At 30.1% G+C, this 9,232-nt stretch overlaps 1 protein-coding gene across 1 annotated transcript in view; it reads right to left on the reverse strand.

Annotated features, from left to right (window-relative positions):
* The window catches only part of LOC117177737 (sodium- and chloride-dependent GABA transporter 1-like), a 344,932-nt gene extending 338,754 nt beyond the window's left edge, over positions 1–6,178 (reverse strand). Inside the window, exon 1 of the mRNA XM_033368637.1 lies at positions 6,043–6,178. The gene's annotated coding sequence lies outside the window, so the exon portion shown is untranslated. The remainder of the gene's footprint in view (positions 1–6,042) is intronic.
* Between the last annotated feature and the right edge of the window lie 3,054 nt (positions 6,179–9,232).

Raw genomic sequence — 9,232 nt, forward strand, 5'->3', positions numbered from 1 at the left:
TTCTGAATAGTAATATTTCTCAAGTGTAGAATGTATTTTCTCAGTCAGTTTCCATTTTTTTTATCGATTGACGACCTTCAAGTGTAACGAAATACAGTCAACTGTCCAATGTTTGTGGTTAGAGTGCCACTAACCTGAAATTTCGAATATTTGATTGAATTTCATGGCAGTGAAAGATCGTCAATCATCAAAAGAATGGAACATAAATGAGAAGATTGATTCTACTCTTGACAAATATTACCATTCTGAGATGTTTGAGTTTCTTTTACTAATCGAATACTTTCTCGAGAGGGTTGTCTACATTCCCATCATCTCATGCTAAAATGCTCAATTCAAGACAACCCAGGCCTTTCGCTCTGTGGGCCTCTTTTTTTTAACAATCAGGCATTGAAGTGCGCTTGACCGTACAGCCCGGACTGAGACCATGGTGGTAGGAGAAGGAACTGAGCATCGGGAAATAATCGCGTATAGGGACAGGGGAACTGTAAGCGCAGGGACATTGGCGATCAGGGACATCGGCAATAGATTTTAAATATGTTCTTGTATTTATTTGGTCTTCCGAGAAAGACTAAAATAAATAACCCGTCGATAATGATCACTTCCAATGGATGGCCTTTTATTATTACTCGCTGAAGGCCTGTTACAATCTCTAAAATTATGCAAAACATGACCCAATTACATTTTAATTAGCTGAATCAATTTCCTGATATAATTTGCAAAAAAAAAGATCACATCGGCCAATATTGTTATAATTAAGGTAATCTTATAGTGAATGCAAAATTACCAAAACTCTCCCGAGTCGAAATATAGGCCCTGCTTTGACGCTCCAAGTGGAAGTGTCCCTACTTTGCGGTTGTTTATTTTACTAGCTTCTACGTAGCCACTCGTAAATATATTTTCATTCTATTTTGCTTCTGTATAAGCTTCAACCCCGACATTGAAGGTCTTGCCTCTATATTCTTAAGTTTCACTTATGTCTCCTTTAAAGCTCCATATTCTCCGTAGAATTTTTTAATTCTCTTTTAACGCTCTTAAATTTTAACGCAAAAAATATGTAGCATCGTTGCCTCGACGCCTGCGCCCTCGTAACGGATACTTTATTGTTTTCTCTAAAATTCCATCACCACAGTTTGTGAAAGCAACGGTTTAATTGGTTTTAAATAATAAAGTGATAACATCCAAATGGCTTCAAGAGGAAAGAAAATTGCCCTCATCTGGTGACAGCAAGCAACAGAAAAAATGAAAACCAGCGCTAAGATTTTAAAGATAGTAATAAAGAACCGAGATCCAAAACAACCCAAAAAAGGCATCAAACACACGAGAAGAAACGTCAAAAGAAAAAGGTAAGAAAGATACAAATCTTTTGTATTCAGTTTTTCCTGTACCACAAAAAATAACTACAAATTAGTTACCACAGATTCTGAAGAAATAGATTTTCCTTCCACACAATTTTCTTTTAAATTAAAGAATCACGAAATTTAATAATTTCAGATTAAAAATTTAGAAAATTGGGCAATGTTAAAACAATCAAAATTGAATATTTTAAGATTAGATCATTGAAATTTATTTATACTTAAAAGCGTTAAAACTTAAATGATTAAAAATTGCAAACTTTTCAATTTGAGCAATTATAAATTCAAAGTGATCAAGATTTGACAATTTAATATTAAAAACTAAATTGAATCCTTTAAAGTTAAAGCTTCTGCAATTATAGAATTTAAAATTGTTATTACAGAACGAAATTATAATTTGAACTTTATTTGAACTTAATTTTCAATTTTTTTATAATCAAAGCCTTTAAAAATTCAATTATTTGTGTTAAATTCAAATCACAAAAAAACTAATCATTTTTAAATTGCTAATTAACCTTTCCCGAATTCAACCAATTTTCTTCAAATTTTGAAAACATGAAAAAAGTATAATTTCCTTTAAAAAACAACATATTTCGATGTCGAGAAATACTGCGATTTCAAGCGTAGGTCCCTGTTGATTTAAAATGGATTCGCTCAGCGGTGATTGTTATTCATAATTTATTCTCCAAAAAACCGACGTTGATTATAGTTTATTCTTTAAAATCTCAATTATTTTTGATATTTCAAAATGTTCCGAAATATCCCGAAATATTCACAAACATTCTAACATGTTCCTCAATTTCCCTTAGCGCTCTACAAGTTTTTAAAGATTCCAAATTATTTTAAATTATTTTTAAAAATGTCTAGAAATTTCAAAAGAGTTTATGTATTATTGTGTAATTACAAAATATGTGTAAGTGTTTGAAGGGTTTTTAACGAATTTTATAATAATATAACGGCATTTGAAAATTCTTTTACATTTAACAAGATTAAAGTTTATAAATGAATTTCAACAGATTTCAAGTAATTTGAAAGAATCATAAAAGATTTTAGAAGAATTTTCAAGAGATTTTGAAGACTTTAGAATACTTTTTATGAGACCAAGAGATTTTTTAGTGATTTTAATGGATTTTGTGGCATTTCAAACGATTTAATATAGTTTAAAAAGTCTGTAAAGGAATTTAAAATATTAGAAAGCATTTTAAATAATTTTTAAAAAATTCAAAAGAGTTTAAGAATCTTCATGTAATTTAAAAATATTTTTATGTTTTTGAAGAAATTTTCAGGAATTTAAAGGAATTTAACGGGAGTTATTTCATTTAAAATTTTTTAAAGTTTATAATCGAATTTCAAATGATTTCGAATTATTTAAAATAGTTGAAGATATTTTTAATGAATTTAAGGGAGTTTAAGTAATTTTAAAGAATTTTAAAGGAATTTCGGTAGAATTTAAATGAGTTTTAAGATTTCAACGTCATTTTAAAATATGAATAATGTTCTTGAATTTTGTAAAGTCTGTTAAATCTTCTGAAATCTTCAGAAATTTGTGGAAATCCTTAAAAATCTATTAAATTTCTTAAAATATATATTAAAATTTTTTAATCTTTTAAAATATCTTAAAATATTTTTGGATTTAGTTTGAATCTTGTTTAAGCACATAAAATATACAATAATAATTTGTAATATTTATAAAAGCTAAAATCTTAGTACATATATTATTATAAGCGTAGCAATATTTTCTATGAGTCACAAAAATTTGTAGACGGTCTTGCACAACTGTAGGTTATATTTCAGATTTTTTTTCGTACTTCAAGCTAGTCTAGTCGAGAGGCTTTAGGTGTTAGGAATACGAAACACATAAGGTTTGAACCCGCGGCGAATAAAAACTTTCATAGCGTGCGATTATAAATAGTTTAGTGATTATGCAACAGTAAATATTTGGGTGCTTAAACATGTGAAGAAATATTAGACTATAATAGGAATCATATAATAATACAAAAGATTAATTTTTTGTGGCGAAAAATCGTTTATAATTTTATAGCACTGTTCTCTGTAGTTTCAGAACTAGTTCAACGCAATGTGAAATAAAGACGATTTAACTTTTATTAAACTACCCAGCGTATTCTTTACTATAGGATTAGTTCTATAAAATTCAATAGATTTTTTTTTCTGTGTGCAAAATAACTTGAAACATTACGCAAATTTCACTATGTCTTCTTCTTGCTCTACTTTTGTTATTTTTTCGTCAAATAATTTTATTCTGTGCAGGAAGGTATACTGCCGCACAAACTGAAAAGATACATAAGTTCAATCTCACTCGAACTGAGAAAATCAAGAAAAACTGTTTTCCAAAAGAACTCTAATATTGAATAAAATTTTGAATTATTAAGAAACGCTATTTGGGACAAAATAATGTGCTTTTTCATATTTTGCAATACAAAATTGATGTTTAAACCATTTATATCAGAAAATGGACTTGGGACGTTTTAGTAGTCGCGGAAAGTCAAAAATACAAGGCAAAAAGAACACAAAGTCACTTGCGGACGATGCCTTTGTCGAAAAGCTCGAGGGCAACCTTAAAATGAAACAACAAAACATACGTAAGGGACACTGTGTATTCAGTGGCTGTTCCGAACTTACCCGAACGATCATCGCTAGTGTATAGCCAAATTTAGCCGGGACTTATTTCTCGTGGATTTTCGATCAGAGTCCGAGCTAATTCGCAAGTCTAAAACATACGTAAAGGCAAGTGATTCTTTTCGTTTGTAAATTCGCTCCGCACTCGGTCACTTTTACAGCTCAAAAAAAGACACAAAGTTCTTTAGGTTCTTTTTCATGTGTACAACTTGTAGGACACGTAAAGTGCTCTGCGTATCCTTTTCTATTGTATTTTTCAACTTTTTCGACTTTCCTCATTTATAAACAATTGTTTTTTGCAATAAATATTAATAAGTAATCATTTTTACTAACGCAGTTAAAAGCAGCTTTCTCTTACGAATCCAACGACACCAAAAACTTATTTTTCATAAAAATGTCATTTATGTATCTTTTTAGTTTGGAAGGCAGTATAGTTCGGAGCGTTAAATTAGAAACAAAAACTAAGCCTCTATTTTGACGCCTTAAATGGAAGATTAGGAAATTTGTGCCCATAAGAGCGCTAAAGTAGGAGCAAAAATCGTATGCGAATATCCTCTACTTTACAACCTTAGACCCTTTAAATGTCAGCGTGAAGCGTGTCAAAGAAGGGCCTATATTTCGACTCGGGCTCAACATAAATTTAACGGTTTAACCAATTTTTTCTATATTTTTCTAATTGTCTCATCGTCATCTAATGAACTAAATGCAGCCCATTGTAATTCAATTTCTTAATATTTTAATAATTTTTAATTTGTCTCAATCGGTTTTAACTCTCTAAATAGGAATGTCGGGTGAGGCATGAAAGTCAATCAGCATCCTCCCCTCTTCCAGTATTTGTCGAAAAAATAACATATTAAAGCTCCTGGGGTGTAATTCTAGAAACTGGGAGCACCTGTTTCGGTTCACCATGAGTCACTTCCGGTGGCGGCTTGCTTGTTCCCAAGATCATAAAATGGTATTTAGCCGTTTAGATTATGTGATTAAAATATTGCATTCAACAATTCATTATTTCAGGAGAAAAGTTTTATTTGTAATACATGGACTAAAAATCAAGTATTAGCTAGTACTTGAGTTTTAGTCCATTAAAAATGGTAGTTCACATATCAAAGAGCTTTCTAGGAAGCGCCTTAATATGTGCACGCATATTTTTCAGTATTTCAAATTTGCTAATTTTTTATTGTGATTTTGATGAATCCTGAGTTAAAATTTGTTTCCCCTAAAATGATCGAACTTAGTGTTTCAACACAGAAAAACCTCAAGCTATTTTTCACAACAAAATTGGATAAAAGTGATGTAAGTAGCTGTCAAATTGTTGGCTTCTATGTTAACAATTACTACTATATTCACAACTCTTAATATAGTAAAGCATATTTCAATTTGATACATTTTCAACTTATTGTAAGTTATTCACGTCGCTAACTTTATTTCAATTTTACAGCATTTCAAATTCGTTTTAGAGTATTTTAACTGTTAACAATGCGTTTTAAGATAAATGTCTACATTATTTAAAAAAACTAAAAATTTACGTTAGAAATTCGAAAGTATTATTCTTTGACCCGATGTTCAATACAAATTTTACTCAAAATAACTATTGACAAGCTCATACTACTAAATTTAAAATTACTACTACATTTCACATCTTTCTATATGCGAATTCCAATTGTTTTCACATTGTGCAATACTTTGATGCAATATTAGAGCAAAAAACGTTACTTAGAGATATACCTAGTATATTTTTATATTTAAAAATTTATTATTTCGACTAAATATTTTTCCAGTGCATAATTACAACAAATTATTATAAAATGTTCAAAGTTGAATTGAATGAAAAACGTTTACAGGGCTTTTAAACCTACTGTAGCTTAATTTCGAAAACCTGAAAAACTATTTTTACACCTATAAATTAAATGTCAGAAGCAAATTAAATATCACCTACTAAATACACTGACTGCTCGAATTTCAATGAACCTTAAAGCTATTTCACACCATTTACAGTTCACATATCACTAGCAAAAACTAATACTTTTCAAAAAGAGGACGTTAAAATACATACTCAGGTCAAAGTATTGCGTAGTAGTCTCGAAAACTGTAGAACTTGAATAGAAATAAAATAAGAAAATTATTAAGATAAATAAAAAGAGAAAATGCGTTAGAAAGCACTTCACTCTCCGAGGTGTTATAGCGTTTAGCAGTAGACAGACGATGAGTGTAGAGATTTTCTACTGTGAAGATGAACCTTACATTGGATAAAGAGTGAGTCCCCCAATGCACCAATACACCTATCGTTCTATTTAACAAATTAGTGCCGCGATGTCACTCTATATTTAGGTTTTATTATAAACCCCATGCATATACGGTAGTTAAAATTGACCATAGTGCAAGAGTTCTTAATACTTGTATTTAAAACTCAAGTCAATTTATTTTTATATATAATAGAATAAAATCAGTTTAAGAAGCGGGCGGCAAGCGCCCTCAATTAAGGGTCTCGTAGGCGAAAGTTGTCACTCTCTCCCTCTCGCTAGAGGTTTATAAATATATTTTTTCAATTTTTTCAATTTTTTTTAAAGAAAAATTTCGAATCCCGCATGTTGATTTCGAGTGCCCTCCGTCTTACACATACTCTCTCCCACTCCCCCTCTCCCTCCCGCCGCATTAATCTTCCCCGACCACACAAATCAATTCCTCTTTGCGTTAGGCGTGGTATTCAGGGGCATCCTGAGTTTAAAAGACCTAAATGTTTTATGTATTTTCGTAGCAACGACACGATGAGTATTTTGATCAGAGTTCGCAATATTTTTCCTTCCATTAGACACCTGAAACAGATTTATATTTATAAGATACATCAGTTTGAGCATTTCTATCAGGGTTTTAATTATTTTCCCTTACATTAAAGACATGAAATATATCTTCATGCAAAAGATGAAGCACTCAAACTGATAGTTTTGAAGTTCTTAGTCGATTCCCGAGTCAAAGTATAGGGCCTACTTTGACGCTTCAAGTGGAAGTATTGTCCCTACTTTGCCGCTGTTTATTTTACTAGCTTCTACGTAGCCACTCGTAAAGATATTTTCATTCTAGTTTGTTTCTGTATCAGCTTCAGCCCCTACATTGAAGGTCTTGCCTCTATATTCTTGAATTTTAATTTGTCTCCTTTAGAGCTCCATATTCTCTGTCGAATTTTTAAATTTTCTCTTAATGCTCTTAAATTTTAAAGCAGAAAATATGTGGCGTCGTTGCCTCGACGTCTGCGCCTTCGTGACAGATACTTTGTTATTTTCTATAAAATGCCATCATCACAATTCGTGAAAGCAACAGTCAAATGGTTTTCAATGATAAACATTAAAGTGATAACATCAAAACGGGTTCAAGAGGAAAGAAGTTCGCCCTAATCTGGTGGCTGCAAGCAAAAGGAAAAATACAAACCAGCGCTAAGATTTTCAAGATAATTATAAAGAACTCAGATCCACCCCCCCCCCCCCCCCCCCCCCAAAAGGTATCAAACACACGAGAAGAAACGTCAAAAGAAAAAGGTAAGAAATATATAAATCTGCTGTATTGAGTTTTTTCTGTACCACAAAAAATAACTCTAAATTAGGTACCACAGATTCTGAAGAAATAGAGTTTCCTTTTACGCAATTTTCGTTTGAATTGAAGAATCACGAAATTCAAAGATTTCAGATTAAACATTTAAAAAATAGGGCAATGTCAAAATCTTAAAAATTGAATATTTTAAGATTAGATCATTGGAAATTATTTATACTTAAAAGCGTTCAAAATTAAATAATTAAAAATTGAAAACTTTTGAATTTGAACAATTATAAATTCAAAGCGATCAAGATTTGACAATTTTATATTGAAAACTAAATTGAATCATTCAAAGTTGAAGCTTCTGAAATTCTAGAATTTGAAATAGTTATTACAGAACAAAATTACAATTTGACCTTCAAGCTAATAAGGCAAATTGTTATAAAATCAAAGAATGAAATAAATGATACTTAACAAACTTTCAAACTAAATAATAATTTTAAATGCGAAATATTGAAAATGAAAAAAGAATCTACTCCAGAACCTTGAAACTTGAGGAATTCGAATTTTATTTTAAACTGACAAAATTTATATTCACGAAAAATTCTGATATTAAAGCTTTTTTTAAATCAAAGCCTATAAAATTTCAATTATTTTTGTTTATTTAAAATCACATGAAAACAAATCATTTTTAAATTTCTATTTAAACTTTCGCAAATTTAACCAAATTTCTTCAAACTTTAGAAACATGAAAAAAAAATTTCTTTCCAAAAAATCATATATTTTCCTCTCGAGAAATTATGCGATTTCAAGTGTAGGTCCCTGCTGATTTCAAATGGATTCGGTCAGCGATGATTGTTATTCCTGAATAATTCTCCAAAAAACCGACGTTGTTTACAGTTGATGTGTAACCACTCTTAATAAGATCACAGCTGATTATACATATACACCAAAGATTTGGATGTAACATTTATATACAATAATAAATTGTTTCTTCAAAATGTCATATTTTCAAACTAATGTATTTCTATATGCCAAAGGTTCGATCACTCCAATATTCCTGATACAATCACTAAATATTCCCATGCACGTATTCTTTCAATTCTTTCAATAACTTTTTCAAACATTCAAAAGAATTAAAGGATCTTCACGTAATTAAAAAATATTTTTATGTATTTGAAGAGATTTTAAGGAGTTTCAAGTGATTTAACGGGAGTTATTTAGTTTACAATTTTTTCAAGTTTATAATCGAATTCCAACGTTTTCGAAGTATTTGAAAGAGTTCAAGATATTTTCAATTAATTTAAGGGATTTTATTAATTTTTAAGAAGTTTTAAAGAATTTTGGTAGAATTTAAATCAGTTTTGAGATTTGAAGGTAATTCTAAAATATGAATAATTAAAATTAAAAGTATTACTTGAAACAAAGACCCCACTCCATCTTCACTCCATTGGGAATCGAACCACAAAACTTCTGATTTCCGGTCAGGTGCTTTTCCAATTAAGCTATTAGAGGGATCAGAATAAGAATTCTTAATTCAAGAACATAACGCTAATTTTTAGCTTTTGAAACTCAATGGAGTGAAGATGGAGTAGGATCTTTTTTTCAAGAAATAATTTTAATTTTAAATTTAAAATATTATTTTTCATCTAGCCTTATTAAGACGTTAAGCATTTTCTGTTATTGAAGATTCTTAACTTGATCGATATTGTGTAGAT

This window comes from Belonocnema kinseyi, chromosome 8 (assembly GCF_010883055.1).
Source record: "Belonocnema kinseyi isolate 2016_QV_RU_SX_M_011 chromosome 8, B_treatae_v1, whole genome shotgun sequence".
NCBI lineage: Eukaryota > Metazoa > Arthropoda > Insecta > Hymenoptera > Cynipidae > Belonocnema > Belonocnema kinseyi.